The sequence below is a fragment of the Hoplias malabaricus genome, chromosome 14, assembly GCF_029633855.1.
Source record: "Hoplias malabaricus isolate fHopMal1 chromosome 14, fHopMal1.hap1, whole genome shotgun sequence".
In the NCBI taxonomy this organism is placed as follows: domain Eukaryota; kingdom Metazoa; phylum Chordata; class Actinopteri; order Characiformes; family Erythrinidae; genus Hoplias; species Hoplias malabaricus.
This window is the reverse complement of record NC_089813.1, coordinates 3,386,538-3,413,620: the sequence shown is the minus strand read 5'-3', so window position 1 is coordinate 3,413,620 and position 27,083 is coordinate 3,386,538. Positions and strand designations below refer to the sequence as shown.

Genomic DNA, 27,083 nt, shown 5'->3' with positions numbered 1-27,083 from the left:
ACACCACACTCCTCACAGACAGTCACCCGGAGGAAACCCACGCAGACACAGGGAGAACACACCACACTCCTCACAGACAGTCATCCGGAGGAAACCCACGCAGACACAGGGAGAACACATCACACTCCTCACAGACAGTCACCCGGAGGAAACCCACGCAGACACAGGGAGAACACACCACACTCCTCACAGACAGTCACCCGGAGGAAACCCACGCAGACACAGAGAGAACACACCACACTCCTCACAGACAGTCACCCGGAGGAAACCCACGCAGACACAGAGAGAACACACCACACTCCTCACAGACAGTCACCCGGAGGAAACCCACGCAGACACAGAGAGAACACACCACACTCCTCACAGACAGTCACCCGGAGGAAACCCACGCAGACACAGAGAGAACACACCACACTCCTCACAGACAGTCACCCGGAGGAAACCCACGCAGACACAGGGAGAACACACCACACTCCTCATAAATAAATGAGTAGTTATATAAATAAATCACGTGAGTTTATAGTCATCATCCTCGATACATAGCATGGGCATTTGGCTGGAGCAGGGGAACTTTATCTTTGAGAGATAATATACTTTTTTTTTTATATAGTTCTCTAGAGACACATTGTAGAGAGAGAAAGACTAAATAATAACTGGAGAGTTTTCTTTTCCAAAATAATTAAAACACACATTAACACTGTTCTGGTGTAGTTTAGACTTTACAGCCATTTTTTAAAAGTGCTTTGTTGCTATTAATCTATTTACGGTCAGTTATTCCGCCGTGGATCAGATACGTGGAAGTACTCTTCACTGCTGACAGTCCGACAGTAGAATAATGCCCAGCGGTGCATAGTGCTGAGTGTATTTACACTATGTATCTCTGCTGTCTTTGTGTTTACGCAGTTAAGATGAACCGAGCGATGACTGAGAATCACACAGTGCTGTGTATCTCCAGTGTGTTATTATACACTACATCTAAAGTGATTTATTCAATCTTCTGTAACCACTTCATCCATCTCAGGGTCACGGTGGGTTCAGAGCCTATCCGGAATCACTGGGAGTCCATCACAGGGCATCACACACTCACCAAGTCACTCACACACTCACGAATGGACCAATAGAAACTGCCAGAGATGAACTCACTGTAAATTCTTAATTACTAAAAAACCCAAAACAACACACTATTCCCTTAGATTCCTTTCAAACTCAATATATACGTTGTGTTTTAGAGATGACAGCAACAGTATATTAAATATAACTAAGGCTGATATAACTTTGATTAAAGCAACATTAGGTCGTATTTTTACTTTAAAATCACAGCTTCAAAATCATTGTGATGCTCCACCGATGTGTAACAGGGAGAATAGTGTCTCTGTCGTTGCTACTCCAGGCTCAGCACTACAGAAACCGCACTATGTAACTTCTGGAGGAGGGTAGGAAACCACCCTCCTTGATTTAAGGACAGTCCTTTAAAATGGACTACACTCTGCGCCTCTGGTGGGGGGTGGTGGTGTGTGTTAAGTAGGTAAAAATACCAAATCTTACCTACTGTTTTGATTCTCATCTTTAAACTCAGGATAAAATCGAGTAAAAAGTTACAGGATCCAGTCTGTCGGCAGAGTGTGTAAGAGGAGCGTTAGTGTGTGAAAGGTGATAACACACACACACACACACGCACAAACACACACTGCTATTAGTACAGTGGAGAGAGAGGAGGATGGATTAAAAAGCCGCAGTGAGAAAGGAGTGGAGCCGTAAGAGCGCCGGGCGATCGATGGTTTTTGGGATGGAACAGTGGAACAGTGGAGCAGTGTGATAAGAGGGGTAGGTATATCCACTGAGGGACTGGACTCCGGGCAGGGGCTGACATCATCTCTGGGCCTGGTCAGTGTGTGGGTGTGTGGGTATTTTGGGGAATGGACAGTGTCCTTCAGGAGGCCTGCAATCCCCATATTTAGGTGGTCATAAAACAAGCCCACTCAATAATCCATTCATAATGAATGAAGTGTAATGGTAGACTTGTTGTGTTGTGTTTTTTTTAGAGAATGAGAGAGAGAAAGAGAGAGAGAGAGAGAGAGAAAGAGAGAAAGAGAAAGAGAGAGAGAGAAAGAGAGAGAGAAAGAGAGAGCGAGAGAAAGAGAGAGAAAGAGAGAGAGAGAGAAAGAGAGAGAGCGAGAAAGACAGAGAGAGAAAGAGAGAGAGAAAGAGAAAGAGAGAGAGAGAGAGAGAAAGAGAGAGAGAAAAAGAGAGAAAGAGAGAGAGAAAAAATTCTTCACTTGAAACGTGGCGTGTGGAAGATTTTAGATCTTTAAGTGTAGTAATTCTTATCTCCGGGTGAACAAAAGTGGGCGGTCTTAGCTGCCAATGCTCCGCCCACAACAGTGTCTGATATCTTTATTTTTATTATTATTTTATATCTAGAAACATTAACATACTTTAATGTGTCTTCAGATCGATGGGGAATGGGTTTTTTAAAGGTTCTGTCTCAGACCTTTTTGAAAATGGTTCTTTAAAGCACCATAAATGGTTCTTTAATTGTTGTAATGTTCGGTTCGATACAACAGAAGAAGCTAAAAAGGTGCTACTCAGAACCTTGTAATCCCCCATTCAAAGAAAGAACCATTTCAACAGGCAAAGAACCCGTTCACCTTATACGTGGTGTTCCTCAAGGTTCTAAACAGAACCATTGTCTTTAAGAAGAACCCTCTAGTGCGATTGCCTTGCCATAATCTCTCCACACATTGCCAGTCACATTTCTATTGTCCTCTGTGTGTTCTTCTATGCATTGGCTGTTGTGATGTCACAACATATTATATATAGCCAATCAGAGAAGAGATCATTTACATATAAAGGGACACTGGGTAAAATTGTGCTCGCCCTACTAATGAGTTAGAGTGTAATGCATTTTTACAGAACTGTTTTGCAATAAAAGGAGAGAGGGGGGAGGGAGGGTTGGGGAGGTTTCCTACCCTCCCGCATATAGGTTACATAGTGCATTTTCTGCAGTGTTGAGCCTGGAATAACAACAACACAGTCCCTATTCTCACTAATACAGGTCAGAGAAACTTCATAATGATTTTCAAACTGTTACCATTAGTTAGAAATGCTACCTAGTGTTGCTTTAAAGCAACAGAGTAACCAGCTCCCTCTGGTTGAACGTTGGATGGTGCACTGAAGTTGGAGGGGTCGTTGCAGGGGATGATGTAGTGGGGGGGTGGGGTTCCGCTGGTGGTTTGTTGCCTGAACACAAAGATAGAGAAATGCCCACGTGGCGAGGACACGAATACAGGAAGTGGAATATAAAGAGAAAAAGTTATCCTTATGTACCTGTACATGAAGAGAGTGTCATCAGGGGGCGGGGACACTGGCATCTTCATTTGCATACGATGGGGTGTCATCGTACTTTGTTATATTTCACAGGACATGATTAACACATGCTTGCAGCAAACCTCAGTGCTATGAATACATTCTCAGTTACCTGGGGTCTTGCCTTCACACACACACACACACACACACACACGTGGCAATGCATTTGAGGAAAAACACGTGCTCTATCAGGTATGTGTCAAGTTCAAGTGCCTCTATATCTACTTTGACTCGCCTCAACACACACCACACGTCTAAAGCTCTGGAGACACCCCTGACACCTGATTCTTTAAAGTAACAGTAGGTAGTATATTTACCTTAAAATTATAGCTTCAAAATCACTGTGATGCTTCACTTTCTGCTGTAACAGGGAGAAAAGAGCCTCTGTCTTTGCTACTCCAGGCCCAGCACTACAGAGATTGCGCTATGTAACTTTTGGGAGACGGTAGGAAACTACATCCCGTTCCAAGCCCCTCCCCTTTGATTTCAAGGCTGGGCTGTAAAAATGAATTACACTCTGCAACTGTAGGGGGAGCCCAGGAGCAAAAATCCAAACCTTACCTTGTGCTCCTTTAATTGGATCCCTACGTCATTTAAGCCCCTCCCCCTTCCACAGAATGGTTCTGTGGCCCGGATTTGTAAAGAAGCCTATGATTTATAAAGAGCTGGTTATTATCCACCATTTGTAAAGGTTTTCACATTGTAACCCTCCAAATCTAATGATAATCAACACACGACCCGGAGCCACTGATCTTCTCTGATGTCATAAATCACCAGCATCTGTTTCCTACAAACCTCAACCGACCGCAGAACTGAACCGTCCTGTGTGAATATCTACTGCAAAAGAGACCCAACACCTTTCAGTGACACAAACACAGCAGCCCTGTGAAACGAGGACTGCCTGAGGAGTGTTTACGCTTGTAAAGCACTATTAACACTGTTAATGTTGTTATCCTCGCAGGCTGCTGTGTAAACAGCGGAGACGCATGGCAAGCGGCTCGCTCTAATTCATCCCTTATTTGCCGTGTGTTTGAACCACAGCTGATTCCTATCTCACGCCTGCGGAGCGTAAGGCGAAATTATCCGCACACTTCCCTGTCATAAACGCAGCTATCTGCGCGAGTGAGATGAGTGTGCACTCAAAAATAGACGTCTAGACGCTTTATAATCCTAATATCGCTCAGTGTGAGAGCAGTGTTAGTATCGTTTCGCTCTTAAAGGAGCACTGAGTAGAGTTTTTACCTTTAAATTACAGCTTTAAAATCATTGTGATGCTCCACTGACCTGTAACACAGAGGGAATAGAGCCTCTGTCATTGCTGCTCACACACTGCTGTAACTCGGCGGAAGGTAAGTTGACCTTCTTTTGCTCTTTCCTGCAGCAGTCAGCCCCGGGCACATATGAAACTGTTGTGTGTTTCCGTAGATGTTTTTCTTGGCCCAAGTTTGGTCAGCACTAACCAGGAACACCCCACAAGACCTGTTTTGGAGGCGCTCCGACCAAAACCATACGACAAGCCCAGTTTGGCCCTTTCGCTCGCACATTTCTCATGTGAACGACTGACTGTTTACACGCTGCACGTCCACCCACATTCACGTTTGTAAACCAGATAGCAGACACATTTGGGCCAAATCAAACGTACGGCTCAGTTCAAACACTGGCTAATGGTGTGGGCCAAAAGTCATGAGCAGCGTTTACGCTCCGTTTACGGCGTATTTTGGGTGGGTCCGATTTGTGATGTGGATTTTTGGCTGAACTTTGGCAGCCAAACTCACCCTGAGTCAACGCCAAACGGCACTTTCGGGCCAAACGTTCATTGCTATCTGGTGATATGTTTCAAGACCATGCTGCTTACCTTCCAGAGACATGGGCTCCAGAATGCCAAACTGCTTGAGAACAGCCACGAAGAGGATAATGACCACGGCTATGGCAAAGAGTTCCATACCCTGGATGCTCATGACTGAGGGGATGCGAGCCCCTTGGCACTCGTGGCCCCCTTTGGAGGGGAGAACGTGACTCTGGCCTGAAGTGAAGTGGAGGTAACTGAAGGAAACGGGTTACGGCACCATGACGCACCAGCTCACTGAAGCAGTCTGATGCCCGGCTTTGACTTCAAAGGATCGGTCACTTTCATTGGCCAGTCATGGGGAGAAGAAAGCAGACGAAGTGAGAGGTATTTGTGCAGAATCTCAGTGCTGGGGAAACTCTGGAGTCCCGTCCAGCTGCATTTACTTTGGTGATGAGCAGAGAAGTCAGTGTTTCCATGTTAGGTCATTCCTCTTGAGAGGCGGCGAGCATAAATAAAGGACCGGACTGCTGTGCTCTTACACAGTCCAGACGTGTAAAAGCCATCATGCGCTGGAAATGTTATTTGCAAGTGTCAACAACAGACCAGAGTCTTCTTAAACCGCGCCGCTGAGAGCCAAGAGAGACGCCGACCTCCACAGCCCACTGCTTCAGATAAGAGCTTTTGTAGATAGGGTGAGAAACAGTGAGAAACAGGACGGACCCAAGTCCAGCTCGCTGAGTCTATTACTGCTGGGATCTCCGATATCACCAGCGATGATCATATCGCTTGTATTTTTGTAGACTACCACAGACACAGGGCATGAGTTTGGAGTCCCTCGCTGAGCGGCTACGAGAGTTACGCGCAGGTCGTGTGCCCCAGGTCTCAGCCACGTCTCATACCGACTCCACTGCTGTCTCACGGACGGTCAGTGAAACAGAGGCCGGCAGATTATCGGAAAAATCTTCCACAGATAATAAACTGTATCATTTACCCCATAGATAACGGACTGAATCGTTTTTTTTATCAAACAGAAAGTCAACTGATTCATTCATCCCACAGAAAATCAACTGAATCACTTATCCCACAGATATCTGAATCATTTATCCCACAATCGGCTACTTCATGTATTAAACAGATAATCAACTGAATCATTATTGTTACAGACTATCAACTGAGTCACTTATCCCACAAATGATTCACTGAATCACTCATCCCACAGGTATTCAACTCAGTCACTACTATGACAGATAATGAACTGAATCACTTTCCCCACAGATTATAGACTGAATAATCCTGCTCTTAATGAATCAAACCAATTTGATAATAATAAGGATAATGAAGTGAATCATTCAGAACCAACTGAATCCTTCATCATGCAGATTATAAGATGAGTCACGTAACCAGAAAATAATAAACACAACCCGTTATACTGTCAATAATGGACTGATATTTTAATAATTAACCTTATCCCACAGAAAATAAAGTGAATCATTTGTTTCACAGAAAACGAATCAAATCAATTGTCCTTCTGATGATGAACTGAATCTCTTAATCCTGAATCATATGAATCATTTATCCCAAACACAATTAATCACAGATAATGAGCTGAAATACTTCTGCCACTGACACATTTATCCTGAAGATAATAAAGTGAATCATTTGACCTGCACATCTTAGTGAATCATTCACTGGCCTCCAGCTCAAAAGTCTCTTTCCCGTTTCTAACTCCGCAAAAAAACAAATTTCATCAGAGCTTCACGTCCGGATGAAGCTTCCCATCAAGTCCTCCGAAGAACCGGGTCCTCGCAGATCCACGGCACCGAGCTCATGCTGTGTTTATTAAAGCCTGGAGTACTTATTCTTTCGTCTCTGTTCCGTTTTCCAAAACCTTGATGAACGAGAGCCACGTCCTGGGAGGTGACCTGCAGAACTTTGGAAGAAGGGATGAAGGAGGGATAAATGAGGCTTGACTTCTCTTCCTCCTCCTCTGGGCTTTTCCATCGGTCAGCTGCACTCTTCTTTCCTTCCTTTTCTACCTCGTCAGCAGTACGGCTTCTACCCCTCCGTCTATCTCTCTTTCAACCTGTACACGCTCTTTTCACCCCCCTCCCCTCCCCACAGACCAAAAGTAGTGGGCAGTTTCTTCTTCACCTCTCCTCTCCATCATTCCCCCTCCTCCCTTTCTTTCACCTGTCCCTCACTTTCTGACGGTGAAGATCAGCCCGACCACTCACTCACTGGACCTGACCCTACCCACAGGCCTTTACCGTTCTGTCTCTCACAGTATCTCTCTCTCTCTCTTTGTTTTTGAGCTTCACATTTCCAAACTGAGAGAGAGAGAAAGAGTGAACGAGATAGGGACTGAGAGAGAGTGAGAGTGAGAGTGAGTGAGGAGATCAGATTCCAGGGACACCCTCCCTTTCCCTCCCTCCTCTTTCCGTCCTCCCCAGCCTGTATCTATCCACCCACACTCATCCTCCAGACAGTGTTTCCTCTCTCTTTCTCACACACACACACACACACACACACACACAGCGACTCATATAACAGCACAGGACAGGGCCCCTGTGAATAAACCTGAAGAACAGAGCAGTCCCCCAAAAATGGGCAGCTTGTGGATAATGGAACAGCGCTTCATTAAACAGTGCTCAGTCCTGAAAAAAGACGTGATATGTTTAAAAAAATGTAAATAATCTGCTTTTATTCCCCTGATTTACTGACTCTGAGAGAGAGTGGTTTCCCAGACAAGGATTAAACCTAGTCGTGGACCACACGGCGCTTCGTACTGTGAATTTCCATTGAAACCAGCTCTAAAACCAGTGGCCGCTATTTGTTTCTGTGACATGCGCATGACATAGATGCCTCGAATGGGTGCAGAAAAGTGCAGAATGATCATCCAACATCACCAACACTTTGCATAAGGTGTTTAAATTAAAGAGCTTTTAGGTAAATGCTTCAGTTTCAGACCTGTTACTAGAGCACCCCCTTGTGGAGAATCTCCAGTCTGCTAAATGTGAGTGAGCACATCTAATTATTATAATTCATTAATTCATTCATTGTCTGTAACCCTTATCCAGTTCAGGGTCGCGGTGGGTCCAGAGCCTACCTTGAATCATTGGGCGCAAGGTGGGAATACACCCTGGAGGGGGCGTCAGTCCTTCACAGGGTGACACAGACACACACACACACACACACCTACGGACACTTTTGAGTCGCCAATCCACCTACCAACGTGTGTTTTTGGACTGTGGGAGGAAGTGTGCCGCCCCTAATTATTATAATAGTTCAGTTAAATATAAAGATCAATAGGGCGGTAATGGCAGCCTCGAGTCTATCCAACACAAAGAGGAATCAAACTCTGTCTCTTGGAAAGAGCCAGACTCCCCTCACCTGAAGCATTCTGAAAATCTATCGATTTCAGTCATCAAACCCAGCCGCATTAAAGGGAAAGCCCTGCCCAACCAGATGTGTCTGAATGTGATCTGATGGACTGCTGGCCAGCGACAACGTCCGTTATGAATGCTGAAAGTTCTGACCTGTGTATCTCTGCATTGTTATTGAATGTGTAGGCAGATGCTACTTTTATGACTGGCGTCAGGAGAAAGGAAGTGAAACAGAGTGGTGTGAGCAGGTTCCAGTAAGACCATTAGATCATCAGCAGCTTTAAAAGTGCTGGAGAGAGAAACCACTGCTGACACACCACTTTATCCCTGTTATTCTGTCTCTATAACAGGCCCAACACGGCCCTAAAGTCAGGAAAGAGTACAGACATACTCAAAATTAAAGGAGAAATAAGTCTTTTTACTGGCAAAAAGTAGCAAGCGTTTTTATCACAGTTTCTATTTATAAAACGTATGTCTTTTCTATAAAATGCAGTTCCTGAGAATTGCTTTGTCATCCCTGAATGAGCCAGCTTACGCTCCTTGGAGCAGGTCCCCAATATGGAGGCGTCCATGTTTCCAATAAAGTACTGAATCTCTCACACATCCAGGCAAGGCAAGGTCGAGTTTATTTAGGGCGCAAAGGCAAGTCAAAATGTTTTGCAGAATCACTACAGGGTAATGACAGCGATATTAAAACAGTGAAATAAAAACATTATCTGTAACCCTTATCCAGTTCAGGGTCGCAGTGGGTCAAGAGCCTACCTGGAATCATTGGGCGGAAGGCGGGAATACAATCTGGAGGGGGCGCCAGTCCTTCACAGGCCAACACACACTCACACCTATGGACACTTTTGAGTCGCCAATCCACCTACCAACGTGTGTTTTTGGTTTGTGGGAGGAAAGCGGAGCACCAGGAGGAAACCCACGCAGACACAGGGAGAACACACCACACTCCTCACAGACAGTCACCCAGAAGAAACCCACGCAGACACAGAGAGAACACACCACACTCCTCACAGACAGTCACCCGGAGGAAACCCATGCAGACACAGAGAGAACACACCACACTCCTCACAGACAGTCACCCGGAGGAAACCCATGCAGACACAGAGAGAACACACCTTCCCGAACCTCCGAGACCCTGAACTGGATACGCAGTTAGAGACAGTGAATAAATGAATTAATAAAATAAGAATGAAAACATAAAATGCGATTAAAGTAATGAATTAATCCTGTAATAGATATTTAAAGAAATAAATGTATGTTTAGTGCCATATTAAGAGCAATGCTAAGCAAAGACAGTGGAGAAAATAATGGCTCTCTAACATTAGTATTACTCAACTACAATATGGCAGAATTAAACTAAACATGGGCAAGAACATTGAAAAACTGATACCATTTTTACCAACAAACGCCTTGTCAGAGTCATGTGTGCAACAGGATTTCGCTGCAGTAAGAAAATAATGTCCCGTGTGAAACATTTCCCTCTTTATAGTTTGGCTCTGTGTAAACACAGAAGATAAGGCTTGTTTATTTACCGCGGGCGTCTTAAAGCTCGTGCAATCTGTCAGAGTGGCGGATCCCTACCCCATTATAAAGTCGATCAGTCATGCCCATTAGTGGAAGAGACGGAGAGCTGTCTTCCTACCCACTGAGTCAGCACTTAGGTGAGAGTTTTCAGACCAGAGCCGCGGCCCACAATCAAGATCAGGGTCAAAATTCCCCACAGGGAACTCCTGAGAAACTGGGAGACTAACACCTAAGTTGTACTTAAACTCACTCGCCGCTTTGTGAGATCCTTCTTCATCCATCACTCGTCATTAACCACTCACAAGAACCCAGTTGAACAGATATTATTCATGCAGTGGTGATAAGGGGAATGTCCCACAAACTTTTTAAAAACTCTCTGTGTTGAGTAATTATTAATGCTAATGGACAGTCTATTAGCTGATCGCTATACGACAGGCAGAACTTTAAAAGGGTTTCCTCGGCAGAGGAATATTGTGATTGAGAGCAGCTATCAAACAGGGTGAAGGCTATGTGCCCCAGCTCAACACTTTTGGAGGAGAGCACTACATGCTCACTGTTAGTTCATGTGTATTTCTTTAAAGGGCACGTATGAGAATAAAAGTGCTAAAGTCTTATGAACATGGGATACATAGGGCCATTCTCTTTTGTGCTGCATCTGATGTCAAGTGCAAATATATTTGGATTGCCCCGCCCCCTCGACTGAGAACCCACCTGGACTCTAAAACCACTGCTGTACCTTTACACTGTTCACTTTTAGTCAACAACACTATTCCTGTGCAGTACATTGTGGTTCTGAAAGTGTGGAAACCAATGCTACCTTCTGAAAAACAAAGCTGCCAAAATGTGTTCTTATAACATTGACTTATAACTGCTTTTACTTCCTCTTGGCCCAGTGGTCCCAGTTATGGGCCAGGTCTACTGCTATAAAACAATTTCCTCCACTCCACTGCTCATTAACACTCATTAGTTAAACAGGATGTTTTAAAAGAAGAAGGAGATCAACAACAACAACAAAATAATGTTTAGCTCATTGGGAATCCAAGAACACGGGAATGGCTTACAATACATTTTTAAGATCATATGGTGCCACCTAGTGGAGGGCAGAGACATTCATCCACACGGCTGTGGCCATTCTGCACTTTAAATAAAGTCAATTGAATTAATTGGTGAGACAATTTTGGCCAATTACCTTGTATTAAATAACCTATCCTATATATTTAGTTGTGTCTCATTCTTTCAGACTGCTTTTATCTGACTTTAATGTCTTATTTAACCGTGTAAACATATTTCATCTGTTTAAATGTCAAAAAAAAGATTAATTAATACTAATTTCTGATACTGTATGCTATAATCAACAGAAAAGTAATTATACTGCATTGTTATTAGTTTTATACACGTTTTAGTAGATTTGGTTTAGAAGTTATGAACTATGAGAACAACACACAGACCGTTTGCTAGCAGCATGAACCTGTGGTGTGTTGTTCAGCTCATAAGGTTGTTATAGGAAATACATGTTTAAAAAAAGAGTTAGGTTTCAGAAAGTCTTTTTCCTGTTCGAGCGTTGCTCTCAGCTGAAGGCTGTGTAATTCAAGAGTGAGCAAATGGTGGTTGCTGTTAGCTTTGGTGCGTGTTGCTAAAAGTGTCTAGCGGTGTAGCTAGCGCTGTTTCAGTGTTGTATTTAGAGCTGTGTCCGAAAGCTGCTGAACTTACTAAACTTTACTTGACTTTACTTGAATTATTTAAAAGGAAACAAATGTTATATATTTCAGATTTGGTTATTATTGGTCGAGGTTTAAGGCGACTAACTGTGCTTAATTAACATAAACACCCTTCTGGAAAATGAAGGTGTGCTAAAAGTGTACTACTTTGTAAATATACAACTACCTTCCACTAACTTTTAGAAGTCAAATACTTGTCATTGTGTTATAATTTGTAATACTGCGTATTGGTGTTTATTTTTGTGCTGCTGAATAATCTTTATTAGTGATTATTTTGACAGGGTCTGTTTGTTTATTGATTTTATATTTTATTAATAATTTAAGCTAATTTTAAGGTGTTTTAGAGTTCAGTCAGGGAGCTCTGAGAGAAATATATTTCAGTTGTATCAGAAGAGACAAATATAACAGATGACTAGGACACACCGTGTTTATTAAGTATAATTTAATATATTTAAAATTGCATATTAGTAGTGAATTAGTACCAATTAATGGTTCCAAAATAACTCAAATATACTTTACTTTTTGACAGTTATTCTAGACATCGTACTTGAGAGTGAGGAACAGAACAGTTCAGTTTAAAAAGGGAATCCAGCTCTGTGATATGTTTAAAGATGTAAAGTATGTAATTCCGAGTGCGTTGAAGTGAAATGATTCGATCAGAATTGTTCCCAGCCAACACAGCCATACTGGGCCCAAATGAGCAGCCCCGCAGTGTAGTCAGGATTGACCTACAGGTTAAATTAATGCCCTTCAGGAACCAATGCCTGATATTGGCAGCTCACCTGAGTCCCAGTAAGGGTCTGTTTACCAACCCACACAGGGCCCAATTCCATTTTAAATAGTTGAATGCCTTTAAACCCTGCCGTATATTTGCTACTTATACAGAATATAGATTTCACTGGTGGTTTCTGGTAATCACCATCACTGTAATTACCTTGTTTACCTCAGAAAAACACTACATTCTTCAGAAATATCCCTTTAACTACGACAAACACCCAACCCCAACCCAAAAGAGAGATGGGCACATTTAACTACACCCTCAACACCCACCTGGAAGAAGCGCGCAGCAGTGTCATGCAGTCAGAGTTTCTGAGATCTACAAACACACAAAGCTCTACTAGAGCTACAGACACACCCAAAGCTATCTGAGAAGAGCAAAGGAACTTCACAAGTGAGTTGTGTTTTATTGGGATTATTGCATTTCAGTTACATTTAAATGCACACATTAATAATTGTGTAAATATATCTTCTCTTTCATAGTGTCGTGGTTTTCAGACTTACACCAATCGCTTAAATCTTCATGGTCTTCTGGAGACGGTAGTGAGTTTTTACACTAGTTACATTTAACGAGAAAACTTGGGAATAATTTGGTAAAAAATATGTGAATTTGGTAAAAAATTTGGGAATAATTTGCTTAATTTTTGAAGTCATTTTAATGTCATTTTCTTATTTTATTCAATGATTTTTATTCGTATAAGATTTAGAAAAGGAATGATATTAATAACAATATAAGAATAATGAAGAGTATTGTACTTAAGCCAAGATTAATAGAAATGTTTACTGTAATTTAATGTATTTGTGCAGATTTCAACCTTTTTTTAAAGGTTGTACTTCATGAAAAACAGAAACATGGCTTGTTGTCTTCTTGTAGATTGGCAGTTTTATGCCCTGTACGCTTTGATCGCTTGCGCTGCCCTCACGGTCCTAGCTCTGCCTATAGTCATATCCATGTGCTGCTGCCTTTGTAGAGCAACCTCCAAGAAAACAGGTAAACACACACACACTTGATTATTAAATACTGTGTTAATGCAGTAAGACTGCTGTATTTTTCTCTTTCTCCCGCTACGTTGCATTGCTTTCCCTTTGCCATTGCCTTTAAACATTAATTCTCCTTCTGCTCTAAGTCACAAATTACAGCACAGTTAAAGATAGTAGAGGAAACAGTCAATATTTCGCATCTTAACAATGAAATAAATAACAACTCAACGATCTTGAATTCCTTATATTTTCTGGAACACTCTAAGAATTCACGAACTATTCAAGAAAATGTATTAACTCCAGATCTGAAGTGATCCTGGGATTTTACGGTAAATGGAAACGGAAAATGCCTGTAAACAGTGAAGTATATGTGCATTGTCCTTTAAACATTGAGTGTATCAGCAATAAACAACGTGATGTTTCTCTTCTCGTCCATCAGCGCACATATCTTCTCATATCAGTGACTCGTTTGAATCAAACGGAAGTGAAGAAAAAGCAGAGGTGAGGGGAATGATGTGTAAAGGAACTGATAAACAATGTTTTTTTAAAAAATATATCTTTATTTTAAGAAGATTAATGCTGGACTATTTTAGTGAAACTCACTACAGTGAGGTGAAGAATTAAACTGTCCCTGGATGCTCCATAGAGGGGGTCCTCCACATGGGGTCAGCCATGTTTTAATTAGGTTTACTACAGCATTTATGACACACCCAGGACCCAAAGTGTCAGTAAAACTCGGTGAGATTCACATCTCCTCATCTTTCCAGGCCAAGGGAAACGCAGATAAGATCGAGCCCCGACGGATGTACCAGGATCTGGAGCTGTGTGAGCAGAACCTCCGTGTGTATGAAACTCTGAGTCAGAACCAAGCTGAGACGGGGCTCGTTCACACAGACACGACGGACTTTGTTCAGTTTTACCACAGCGAGGGCGGCGACACTCACCAGGAGCCCATCTACCAGGACTTTGACTGAGGGCTGAAGTAAACGTGGTGATTGTAATCGCACTGAAAGGATGGCTTAGTTTTATTGATATATTTGGAATCCACATGTATCCACATCCAATGTATTCACGTAGTGTCTGAATGTTTGTAAGTGTTTTCTTATAATTATTAACGTAAATAAAATTAAATACGTAGCCAACCGAATGGGGTGCTCTGTAGCAGGTGCTCACGAGTCTAAGACCACGGCGTTCAAGGCCCTCGGGCCACTGCTGACACCCGTACATCAACAGTTCCATCTGTGGCTGAAAGCAACCATACTGTCACAGCAATGTTCCAACAGAAAGAAACCAGCAGATAAATACACCAATGTAACGGGAAGCATATTTGGTCTTCAAACAAGGCTTAGCTCCAACAGTAATTCAGCTTAAATAACCCCCACTGAACAGAGAAAGGATGCGAGTGTTTGGCTGCGGTACCTGAGCGCTGATAGCGTGCCGTACTGTGCCGACACTCGGACAGAAAACTCGGACGAGAGAAACGCCGGCGAGCTTCTAAAGAAAGAGTGGCCATCACACTCCCCATGGTCAGACGGCGATGATGATGATAACGTTCCACAACACACAACAGCACGGATCTGCAGAACGGACCGGCCACAAACCTACACTCGTCACAGTGTCCGCTCTGATCGACACGGACAGGGACACGTGAGAATACACCACATTGAGGAGTCTGTTTGGTGACCACACACTGATGGAGACTTCAAAGGCCCCAGTATGCCCCACTCATGACCTTTAACTTAAAACCAATCCCCTCTGCGCTTGAAGTGTCTTTGTCCGGACGCTGTAAAAATACACCTCTCTGAACCTCACGCTAAAGCCATCTGCATAATTCAATAATGTTTTTATCGCTGATATCCAGATGAAATAGTAGCTTTAAGAGATGTTCTTAAATATTAATGGAAGTCAAATGGAAACATGTTTATTCAAAGGAAATAATAGAGCTATACGTCCACTAGGGGTCAGTGCATGCATTGCCTGTCTGCGTCCTCGTCAGACCACAGTGAGGAAATATGTGTGGAATATGAGAACACAGATCAAATGTTTAGAACTATTAATACAGCCATTTTATGCTTACATTTGTGATATTTTAAGCATGTAACCCTTTACTGTTCAATTTGCTTTTTTTGGGTCAGTATTACATTCAACAATCATCTGGGACTAAGATGAGAGAGCAGTCGTTTTTAACCCTGAACTGCATTCATTATTTAATGTCTCACACACACACACACACACACACACACATATATATATATATATATATATATATATACAGGAGTTAGACAGTGAAACTGAAACACCTATCATTGTAGTGTGGGAGGTTTCATGGCTAAATTGAAGCAGTCTGGAGGCCAATCTTCATTAACTCCACATTGCACCAGTAAGAGCAGGGTGTGAAGGGTTAATTAGCAGAGGGTAAGAACACAGTTTTGCTCAAAATACTGCAACGCACACAACATTATGGGTGACACACCACAGTTCAAAAGAGGACAGATTGTTGGTGCACGTCTTGCTGGCGCATCTTTGACCAAGACAGTCTTTGTGATGTATCTAGAGCCACGGTATCCAGGGTAACGTCAGCACACCACCAAGAAGGACGAAACACATCCAACAGGATTCACTGTGGACGCAAGAGGACGCTGTCTGAGAGGGATGTTCTGGTGCTGACCCGGATTGTATCCAAAAAACATAAAACCACGGCAGAATTAAACGTGCACCTCAGCTCTACTGTTTCCACCAGAACTGTCCGTCGGGAGCTCCACAGGGTCAATACACACGGCCGGGCTGCTGTAGCCACACCTTTGGTCACTCACGCCAATGCCAAACGTCGGTTTCAATGGCGCAAGGAGCGCAAACCTTGGGCTGTGGACAATGTGAAACATGTATTGTTCTCTGATGAGTCCAGCTTTACAGTTTTCCCCACATCCGGGAGAGTTACAGTGTGGAGAAGCCCCAAAGAAGCGTACCACCCAGATTTACCGCCCAGAGTGAAGCATGGTGGTGGATCAGTGATGGTTGGGGCTGCCGTATCATGGCATTCCCTCGGCCCAATACTTGTGCTAGATGGGCGCGTCACTGCCAAGGACTACCGAACCATTCTGGAGGACCATGTGCATCCACTGGTTCAAACACTGTGTCCTGAAGGCGGTGCCGTGTATCAGGACGACAATGCACCAACACACACAGCGAGACTGGTGAAAGACTGGTTTGATGAACATGAAAGTGAAGTTGAACATCTCCCAAGGCCTGCACAGTCACCAGATCTAAATATTATTGAGCCACTTTGGGGTGTTTTGGAGGAGCGAGTCAGGAAACGTTTTCCTCCACCAGCATCACGTAGAGACCTGGCCACTATCCTGCAAGAAGAATCTCTAATCCTTCAGGTACACTAAAGCGAACTGCAGTTGTTGCGAAATTGGCAGAATGCTGCAGAATGAAGCAAAACAAGTCCTACAGCTTTACTGTCTGATATAGATTTCTGTTTCAGGGGTTTTCTGGCCTCAAACCTGAAGCCTGTACTTTAGTATTTAAAAGTAAGAAGTCATATCTTCATTAACTTCTGAATTTTGGTCTTGGATTATATCTGGATCATTTTAAACCGTGCGCTGTTGATCTGTTTCTTATTTTCACTCCCAGTCGCCCTCACACTGATAACTGAGCTCTTCCTCCAATCCCTGACTCTTACATCACTGGCAGTTTTCCAGAGAGGGGATTTCTGCCTCATATTGAGGAGCTTTAGAGTAACTCACTCCCCACTGGCCCTAGGTTTCAGCTCCTCTGTTCAGCTGAGTGTGAAATAACAGTCGTCTGTCTCTCCAACCACCGTTACCACCAGCTTCTTTTATGTCTGTCTCAGTTTGGGCTCTGAATTATGAACCACTTGTTATAATTCAGCTCACTTTCAATCAGTCATAAAGCTAAAAAGGCTTAAAAGAAACGAATCCTTCAGGATGCTAATGCTAATCATGCTAGCAACCCTGAGAGAAAAAACAGTGCTACTAGCATATCGTTGCTGTCAACAGCTAGCATCTCCAAAACTGTAATTTTACAGGAGAAGTGAGAAAATATTCACTTTCAGAGGAAGTCAAAGCAGCATTGGTTTATTTTAAGCAATTTTGGAACATTAGTATGTGTAAATTTGGAGGAATTATGACAAATTAGCATAATGGATTAGCATGTTGCTCATGCTAGTTCATGCTGTATTATTTCAGCAGGAAATTAACTAAAGCAAGTAGCAGGAGGGTTTTTTATTTTTGAAAATTTGCCTCATAGCTGGATGATGAGGAGGACGACGGCTAACATTACGGCTAGGGATCCGAATGTTTCGAGTGTACATTAGTGTTTAAAATACCGGGCTAAATCATCAACACTTCTCTGTCTTTACCAATACTGTAAAGTGCATTTTGGAAGGTTTTGTCTAAAAAATAAAAATGTGTTGTTTTCAAACCGAGACTTTGTGCCACGACAAACACAAAGTGAGCTCTGACCTTTATATGAACCCAGCCGTTTAGGACAAGTGTATATTATGGTGACAGATGACAGCACAGTGCATTACCGCAAGAACGGCTGAGATAGTTTTACACTGAATCAATGCCTAACGGAAGAACAGACAGAATGCATCATCAGCAGATCACAAAAATAACATAAACACTCTTTATATAAAACAAATACCTGCAGTGAAGCTCATTACCGCGGTGCAACCAAACCTTATTACTCCCAGTCACTTCACATCTCACAACCAGCAGAAACACTGAACCACAGGGACCTTCCTACACTGCAAAACTGTGCCAAAAAACAACATTATACAAATGCTTATTGTCTTTTTAATCACAGGTCAGTGACTTAAACACAGCAGAAATACTTAAATTAATCTTAAATAGCTGCCTATTTCCAACATAGCACTATCTGTAAACCATAAAATAAAGGCATCTGCACACACACACACTGCATTATAAACTAACGAAGAGACCACTGGGATTCAGTCACACATTGCTGTGTGTAGAAGCCTTATTTTAAGGATTCGTATCGTGCACTAACTAAGACATAGGGGGTGATCTGAGATATAATATAAGACAATATCATTGCCAATAGATTTACTGAGATATTAATCACCGTGGTGAAGCACTGTGACATTAACCTTTGTTGAAGTTAAATTGGAACTAATTAATTTCAATTGTGTTCAAGTGAACGTCTGGAGACTCAAATCACCCAATCCACTAAATATACGTCCAAATCCTCCAGTACAATGTACCTAATAATAACCTGGGGTTCAGTCCCCAGCTCTTGCAAGAACAATATGCTATCGCAACAAAACCTGGGCTAGACTCCTAACGCTACATTAACATCTTAAAACCACTCTGGATTAGATCGTCTGCCCAGTGTCCAAACTGTAACTGTAAACAAATGTGTGTTGTCGAGACTGAATGTGTTGGAGACCATGTGCCGTGTTTCATGGCGGTACCTGGGACCAAGGAGCCGGTGATGAAGCCGAAGAAGCACCGCAGCAGTTTGCTCAGTTCCTTCTGACACTCGTCCTTGCAGCTGCTGACCATTTCCATTCTGCTGACCTCCACTGACTTTCCTGCACTTCCGTCTCCTTACCTGTCAGCTCTGCCACTCAAAGCTCACTTGGACTTCTCCCTCCTGGCTCTACCACTTGCAGAACCCGAAGAACTCGGAGAACCGGGGTTAACGCAGCAGATAAAATCCAGAAAATGAGTGGGCACCTCTTCGGTGGGGTCCTGAAGTCACATGAGGAGGACGTCAAATCCCACAGCAGCCAAAGAGCGGTCAGATGAGTGGACAGAGGAAGTGCTTCCAGTGTCCACAAGGAAATGGGTCAGTGCTGTTCAGAACCAGTGCCTCACACTCATAAACTATAATGAAGCAAACTTACAGAACCTACGAGTAGCACCAGAGTTAGGAAACTGTCCAGTCAATGTGTAGCACTTAAAAAAGCTTCTCCAAACATTAGATATTAGAAAATACAGAGAGAGAGAGAGAGAGGGAGAGGAAAAGAGGAAGAGAAACAGAAAGAAATGGGAGACAGAGGGGTGAGAGGGAGAGGGGTAAGAGAGAAAGAGAGATAAGGGAGAGAGAGAGAAAGAGAGAGAGAGAGAGAGAGAGAGAGAGAGAGAAAGAGAGATAAGGGAGAGAGAGAGAGAGAGAAAGAGAGATAAGGGAGAGAGAGAGAGAGAGAGAGAAAGAGAGATAAGGGAGAGAGAGAGAGAGAGAGAGAGAGAGAGGGAGAGAGAGAGAGGTAGGTAAAGAGGAAGAGAAACAGAAAGAAATGGGAGACAGAGGGGTGAGAGGGAGAGGGGTAAGGGGAAGAGAGAAAGAGAGATAAGGGAGAGAGAGAGAGAGAGAGAGAGGGAAAAAGAGAGAGAGAGAGAGAGAGAGAGAGGTAAAGAGGAAGAGAGAAACAGAGATAAGGGAGAGAGAGAGAGAGAGAGAGAGAGAGAGAGAGAGGGAAAAAGAGAGAGAGAGAGAGAGAGAGAGAGAGAGGTAAAGAGGAAGAGAGAAACAGAGATAAGGGAGAGAGAGAGAGAGAGAGAGAGAGAGAGAGAGAGAGAGAGATGAGCTCTCCTCAGGTTTCAGCTGATGATACTGACATAAGGTATTTGCCTCATGAGTGAAATCCCACAAAAACCTCATTTCCATTTTAGGAAAAAGTCTCAGTGTAAATTCCTCGGCTGGAAGCAGGATGACGCTCCGTAATGAAACACATCCACAGTCATTATTCTGCTCATTTACCTTTCTTTAGCATAATGTTTCTCAGTGTCATATCACAGTTTCCAGTGAGAATCAGGATCTTAACTGTTAGCAGTCTGCAACATCAGCTTCTTATTTAAGTGTATAAACTATGGTGTTAACAAAGCTTGGTTAGCTTTTATCAACTGGAATTCTACTTCCAGATTTTATTTTAAGCCATTCAACTCATCCCTGTTAACATCATCCAAACACTAGGTGGCGCCATTGCACTCCTAAGCTGCCAGGAGCCAAGAGACCAGTGTAACATCGAGTTTAAAGAACTGATAATTAATCGTATACTGTGTATTTTAGAAACAATTTTGGCAATATTCATAAATTCACAACCAAAACAGTTACATTCACATTTTCATAAAAAACGGACTTCCCAATCAAATAAATCTGATGGTTTCAAACATTAATATTTACAATATTTAAAGAGGCACCAAGCAAAAATAAACAGGAGCACTTGTGTGTTATTGTAGTTCACCTACATAGCCACCAGGGGTCACACATCCAGCATCCTCACCATCGAACTAGAGCATTAGTCAAAGACGACCTCTAGTGGCCACACAGGGCAACCACAACAACAAAGACAGTCTGAGCACTTGTGTGTTATTGTAGTTCACCTACGTAGCCACCAGGGGTCACACATCCAGCATCCTCACCATCGAACTAGAGCATTAGTCAAAGACGACCTCTAGTGGCCACACAGGGGAACCACAACAACAAAGACGGTCTGAGCACTTGCATTTGATGGCACTCATTGCTAAGATGGCGATTGTTAATCAATTTCTTCATATTTTGCACTTCATTTGAACTAGAAAATAAAACCAACATCATGTATTGCAGCTTTAAAGAGAAAAGCCAAGCGAATTCTTGGCTTTTTTTTTTTAGCCTCATGCTACATTTCAGAAAGCTTCTGGAGAGAGGGACAAACACGAACAATGACATCACAATAACAACAGATGGCAGTGATTAATGTGGGCTAAAGACACAATCAAGAGCAAACAGCCACGATTATATCACCTTTTATTCCCAGCACTGTTGCCAGATGCCTCATATTTTTTCACACTCGTGCAGCAAAGTAGCTGCTGCAGCATCCAATACACACTTATGTATATAACATCCCTACAATCCATAGAGGAAACCTCAGGAGCTCTGTGCTTACAGGAGAAATAATAATAAATAATAATAATAAGATATAATGCAACAGGGGAAGGATGCGGTTTGTAGACCCCATTATAATGAGTGAATCCAGCTATGTTCAAGTGCACAGGTTGTATAACCTCCACATTAAAGCAGGAGGTGAAATGGGACGCTGTGGAGCGTGAGCATCATCCAGAGTGGTGTAAACCCCCCAGGAACCGGGCTGTGGAGCGTTCACCTTGAGAACAAGTTGGACCTGTGTTTATCCAGAGCTAATCATCCAACATCAGTACGTTACCTTTCTAATGGCCGAATGCCATCAAATCCTCACAGCATTGTTCCAACATCTACTGTAGAGCCCCCCCCCACACACACACACACCGTACAGTCACATACAGGACTGACAGAATGAAAGAAGATGAAAGAAGGAAAGCTACTGTACTCAGTGCTGAGATTAGCCCCTGGTGTCAGCATGTGCTTAAATCGACTCCGGAGCAGAAACGGCTTCGTGAAAAAAGCAGAAACTGACAGAAAGACTAATTAAAATAGGCGCTGACAAAAAGCGGGGTTTCATCATTGAAATGTAATTACTTCCAGCACGAGGCCCTTTTCATTTGCTGTTTCCTTTATTTTGTCCCAGCCCCTCCCCCACAGTTCAGACACAGCTGATGCAGATGAAGCAGAAAATCCAAAACTACACAAACCTCTGCCTTGTGTGTGTGTGTGTGTGCGCCATTGTTTGTGAATGTGTGATTGCTGTACATTTTTGCAAGTTTGTGTGTCTTTGTGTCATAGTTTGTGTGTGTGTTTAAGCCTTTGTGTGAGTTTGGGTCCTTTTTTATGTGTGTGTGTGTGTGTGTGATTGTGGGTTTTTATTTATTTGTAGGCAGTTGTGTGTTTGTGCGCTTGTACAACTGTTGTTGTTTGTCCCTAAATATCACTCATCCACAAAAATTCATAAATCCATAAGTGTGTGTGTGTGTGTGTGTGTGTGTGTGCGCGTTTGTTAGTGGTGTGTAGTTTATTCATTATGAGATACATTTTGAGTGTGTACCATCTGTGCTGTTGGTTTATTACTGTTTTACTTTTTCTGAGCTCTGAGCACGAGGTCTTTACACAGGGGGAAAAGATCACACAGAAGAGTCGAGAACTGCTTCAGACCCAAAGACAACAGCTCCTATCTCAGCTCTGCTCCTAGCTCTAAAGGCAAAGTATATGTGGGTAGGAGATGCATGGATAAATTGCCAGGTTTGATACAGAGGGTGGGACCAAATTATAGAAAATAATGACACATTGTCTTTAATTTAAAGCACTGAATTGCAACCGATTGTGGAGCAGTTCCTAATGTGAGCGAGTGAATGAATTAGTTAGTGAGTGTGTGAGTGAGTGAGTGAAAGCTTCTGGAAGTTCTAGATACATCACTGACCCTGCATATGAGGCTTGCCTCTGCAGTTTTAAATAAAAAATGTCATTTCAATTAGCAGCAGCTCAAGGCTCTTTACCGAAGGAGTCACTGTAAAACTCAAACATTATAATTGCAGTTGGAACAAAATTTCACATCTCACTTGCATCTCTTCCCAATGAAAGGACCAGTAGATTGGGTCAGAATTGTTTACAACTCAGTCTTTTAACATCGACTTACACTCTCAGAAAAAAAGAGATGAGGTAGAGGTATATTATTTGTCACTGGAGGTGTAAATGTACCTTGAAAAGTACAGCAGTGGATTTAAAGTTCAGCTGTGTTCTCTTAAGGTGCATTTCATTCTCTTCTCCAGAAGGAAAGAGGATATCTCTACTCTTTTATTATAGAACTGTGTAAAATAAAACCACATAATAAAAGTCATTCATTCATTTTCTGTATCCCTTATCCAGTTCAGGGTCGCGGTCGGTCCAGAGCCTACCTGGAATCATTGGGTGCAAGGTGGGAATACACCCTGGAGGGGGCGCCAGTCCTTCACAGGGCAACACACACACACACACATTCACTCACACACTCACACACATTCACTCACACACTCACACCCACGGACACTTTGAGTCACCAATCCACCTACCAACATGTGTTTTTGGACTGTGGGAGGAAACCGGAGCACCCGGAGGAAACCCACACAGACACAGAGAGAACACACCACACTCCTCAAAGACAGTCACCAGGAGGAAACCAAAACAGACACAGGGAGAACACACCACACTCCTCACAGACAGTCACCCGGAGGAAACCCACACAGACACAGAGAGAACACACCACACTCCTCACAGACAGTCACCCGGAGGAAACCCACGCAGACACAGGGAGAACACACCACACTCCTCACAGACAGTCACCCGGAGGAAACCCACGCAGACACAGAGAGAACTCACCACACTCCTCACAGACAGTCACCCGGAGGAAACCCACGCAGACACAGGGAGAACACACCACACTCCTCACAGACAGTCACCCAGAGCGGGAATCGAACCCACAACCTCCAGGCCCCTGGAGCTGTGTGACTGCGACACTAAAAGTACAGAAATCCCTACCTAAAAGTACAGAAATGTGGCCTTGAAGGTACCACCACAGAGACGTGTATAACCAAATATATTTAATTAATATTCAATTAATATTAGTGTCCAAATACAAGCAGCCACTTCACTCGTGTCTAAAACCATAGCTGTGTCTGAAACGGTGCCCTACTCACCGTGTAGTAGACAATGTATGGGTCCCTCCACAATGTAACAGATGCCCTTAAAACTACTTCAGGGAACAATAACAATCCCACAATCCACTGCAATAAGTAGAGTATATACCGTAGCAAATAGGAGACTCATAATACCAATAATGCACTGCTGTGTTTGAGGAGCCTCTCCAGAGAGGCGAAGGTGATCTCCAGAGATCTATTTCAAGGTCACGGTACTGAGCTGACCTGTGATCCAGCTTTTCTAACATAGGAGACAGTGGATAGGACACAGCTGCACGGTTGTTCAGTTTCGGACACAGCTCCTGTCACATCTGTAGCCATCAATACATCTGATCTACTGCCATGTCGGCTGAAACAGTGTAAATCAATAACTCCGGCAATAGGTCATGTCCAGAGGAGGCCACAAAGCTTTGTATCCCACAGCTGGCCTCATCCCTGATCTATACACCGTCCCAAGAGTTTGTGGGCAGGAGATTTGTGTTGATTACCTGCGCTGAGGTGAAGAGAGGAAGGTCTTACATCACTGACTGGTCAATGGGTTGTGTGAAGTAATTACGAGGCCCGAAGGAGAGGTTTCTATTGAGAAACGCATTAAGAAATTATGACTGTGAAGTGTGATCATCAATTGAATTCCCTTCCAATAATTACAACTCCCCACCAATGCTGATATAAGCAAATTAATCAGCCATAATAACGCTGATATTACAAATGCTGGTTAAGAGAATTGTGTTGGGGGGGATTGAGAGCAGTGAAGTGTTGGCCTTTTCACCAAAACATTGCTTTTTCAATGCTCAGAGTCCTAGAGAGCACAATTGGCCTTGCTCTGTGGGTGGGTAGTCTTTGCTTATGGTGGTGTCTGTCTGCTGATGTGACAGATCTGGGCAGTTTGCCTTCTGCTCCAGTGTGTTAAACCACGCTCCATGTGCAAATCCATTCATTTCAATGAGATTCACCTTGACAGGCGAATATTGCACACGTACATTTCACCTACGAATATTCGCGCCTGTGCTCTGGACTCTCTCTGAACCAAAATGGAGGCAACAATGGCTGGTGCAGCTTCCAAACTGGAGATAGGATACCACTATTTTAACCAAACTCTTCTCTAAGAACTCCTCTAAGAACTCCTTATTTTAACAGCTACTGCTATTGTACCAGAGTTCAGGTACGAAACCGCTGAACCAAAATGGAGGACAGTTATGTCTCAGAGGGAGCACATGCTTGTAAACTGGGGACGTCTCACTGATGGGTGGAAGTGGAGACGAGTAATAAATGCAATGAAATGGGATGCTTGGAAGCAGCTGCACAAGTATAAGGTCACCATACGCAAACCCAAGAGTTGGTTAGAGATGTGTAACGCCTACAGGATTGGACAGTACAGCAGAGGAACCACATTCTCTGGAGTGATGGAGCGTCTAAGCAAATTTAGATCCAAGCCCAGACGCTGCCGTTCAGTAGATGGGAACAAGGATTAGGTTCAGATCTAATTTTGATTAGCAACGTTTAAGAAAACGGGTTGCACAGCTGTCGCGGTTACTTTGCAGTGATTACGTCTCGTAAAATGATATCAGGTTCGCAGAATCAGATTCGGTCACTGTCCATTACGTAAAATCCGCAGCCCTGAAAGTCAAGGGAGCTCTCAACCAACTTTCAAAGCCGTCGTTTTTCTCCCAAACTCCCGAACTTTCAAGGATTTCCACACAGAGACCCTCCAGCAGATTAGAGTCTGAGCTACATGAGTGGTTTGACAGTATCTGCTCTATCAGTGACAGCCTCCCTCCCTCCCTCTCTCTCTCTCTCTCTCTCTCTCTCTCTCTCTCCCGCCTCTGATCTAATCTTTGCTCTGATCACTGAGTGAATGATCTCAGACGAGTGCTACACATGCCCCAAGGTTCATCTTTAATCCTGCGGTTCTGATCCGCTAATGAGACCCAAAAAATGCAAAGCTGCACCATCTGCCTCTTCTCTTTCTTTGTGTTCACTCACCTCCAAGAGCGGCCCCTGGGAAACGTATTCAGATCTATCCAATCAACCTCCAGCACAGTGACAGCAGTGTGGTAGAGGACATAGTAGAAACTCTATACGTGTGTTCTTATAATGTCACCAAACATCACACACTCACCCAGTCTCTCACACACTCACACGCTGTGGACAACATCACACATTCACCCTGTCCCTCACACTTGTGGACAACGTCACACGTTCACCCTGTCACTCATACACTGTGGACAATGTCACACATTCACCCTGTCCCTCACACACTCACACTTGTGTACAACGTCACACATTCACTCTGTCACTCACACTTGTGAACAACGTCACACACTCACCCAGTCTCTCACACTTGTGGACAACATCACATACTAACCCAGTCACTCACACACTCACACTTGTGGAAATCGTCACACATTCATCCTGTCACTCACACACTGTGGAGAACATCACACATTCACCCAGTCACTCACACACTCACATGCTGTGGACAACATCAAACATTCATCCTGTCACTCACACGCTGTGGAAAACGTCACACATTCACCCTGTCACTCACACGCTGTGGAAAACGTCACACATTCACCCTGTCACTCACATCGCTGTGGAAAACGTCACACATTCACCCTGTCACTCACACTTGTGGACAACACCACACACTCACCCAGTTGCTCACACACTCACACGCTGTGGACAACGTCACATTCACTCAGTCACTCACACTTGTGGACAACGTCACACATTCACCCTGTCACCCACATGCTGTGGACAACGTCACACATTCACCCTGTTACTCACAATTGTGGACAACATCACACACTCACCCAGTTGCTCACACACTCACACGCTGTGGACAACGTCACACATTCACCCTGTCACTCACACACTGTGGAGAACATCACACATTCACCCAGTCACTCATACAAGTGGACAACATCACACATTTACCCTGTCACTCACACGCTGTGGACAACGT

At 43.5% G+C, this 27,083-nt stretch overlaps 1 protein-coding gene across 1 annotated transcript in view; it reads right to left on the bottom strand.

Moving 5' to 3' along the window:
* kcnip3a (Kv channel interacting protein 3a, calsenilin) overlaps positions 1-27,083 on the bottom strand; it is a 61,248-nt gene that overhangs the window by 11,483 nt on the left and 22,682 nt on the right. The gene's annotated exons all lie outside the window — the stretch shown is intronic.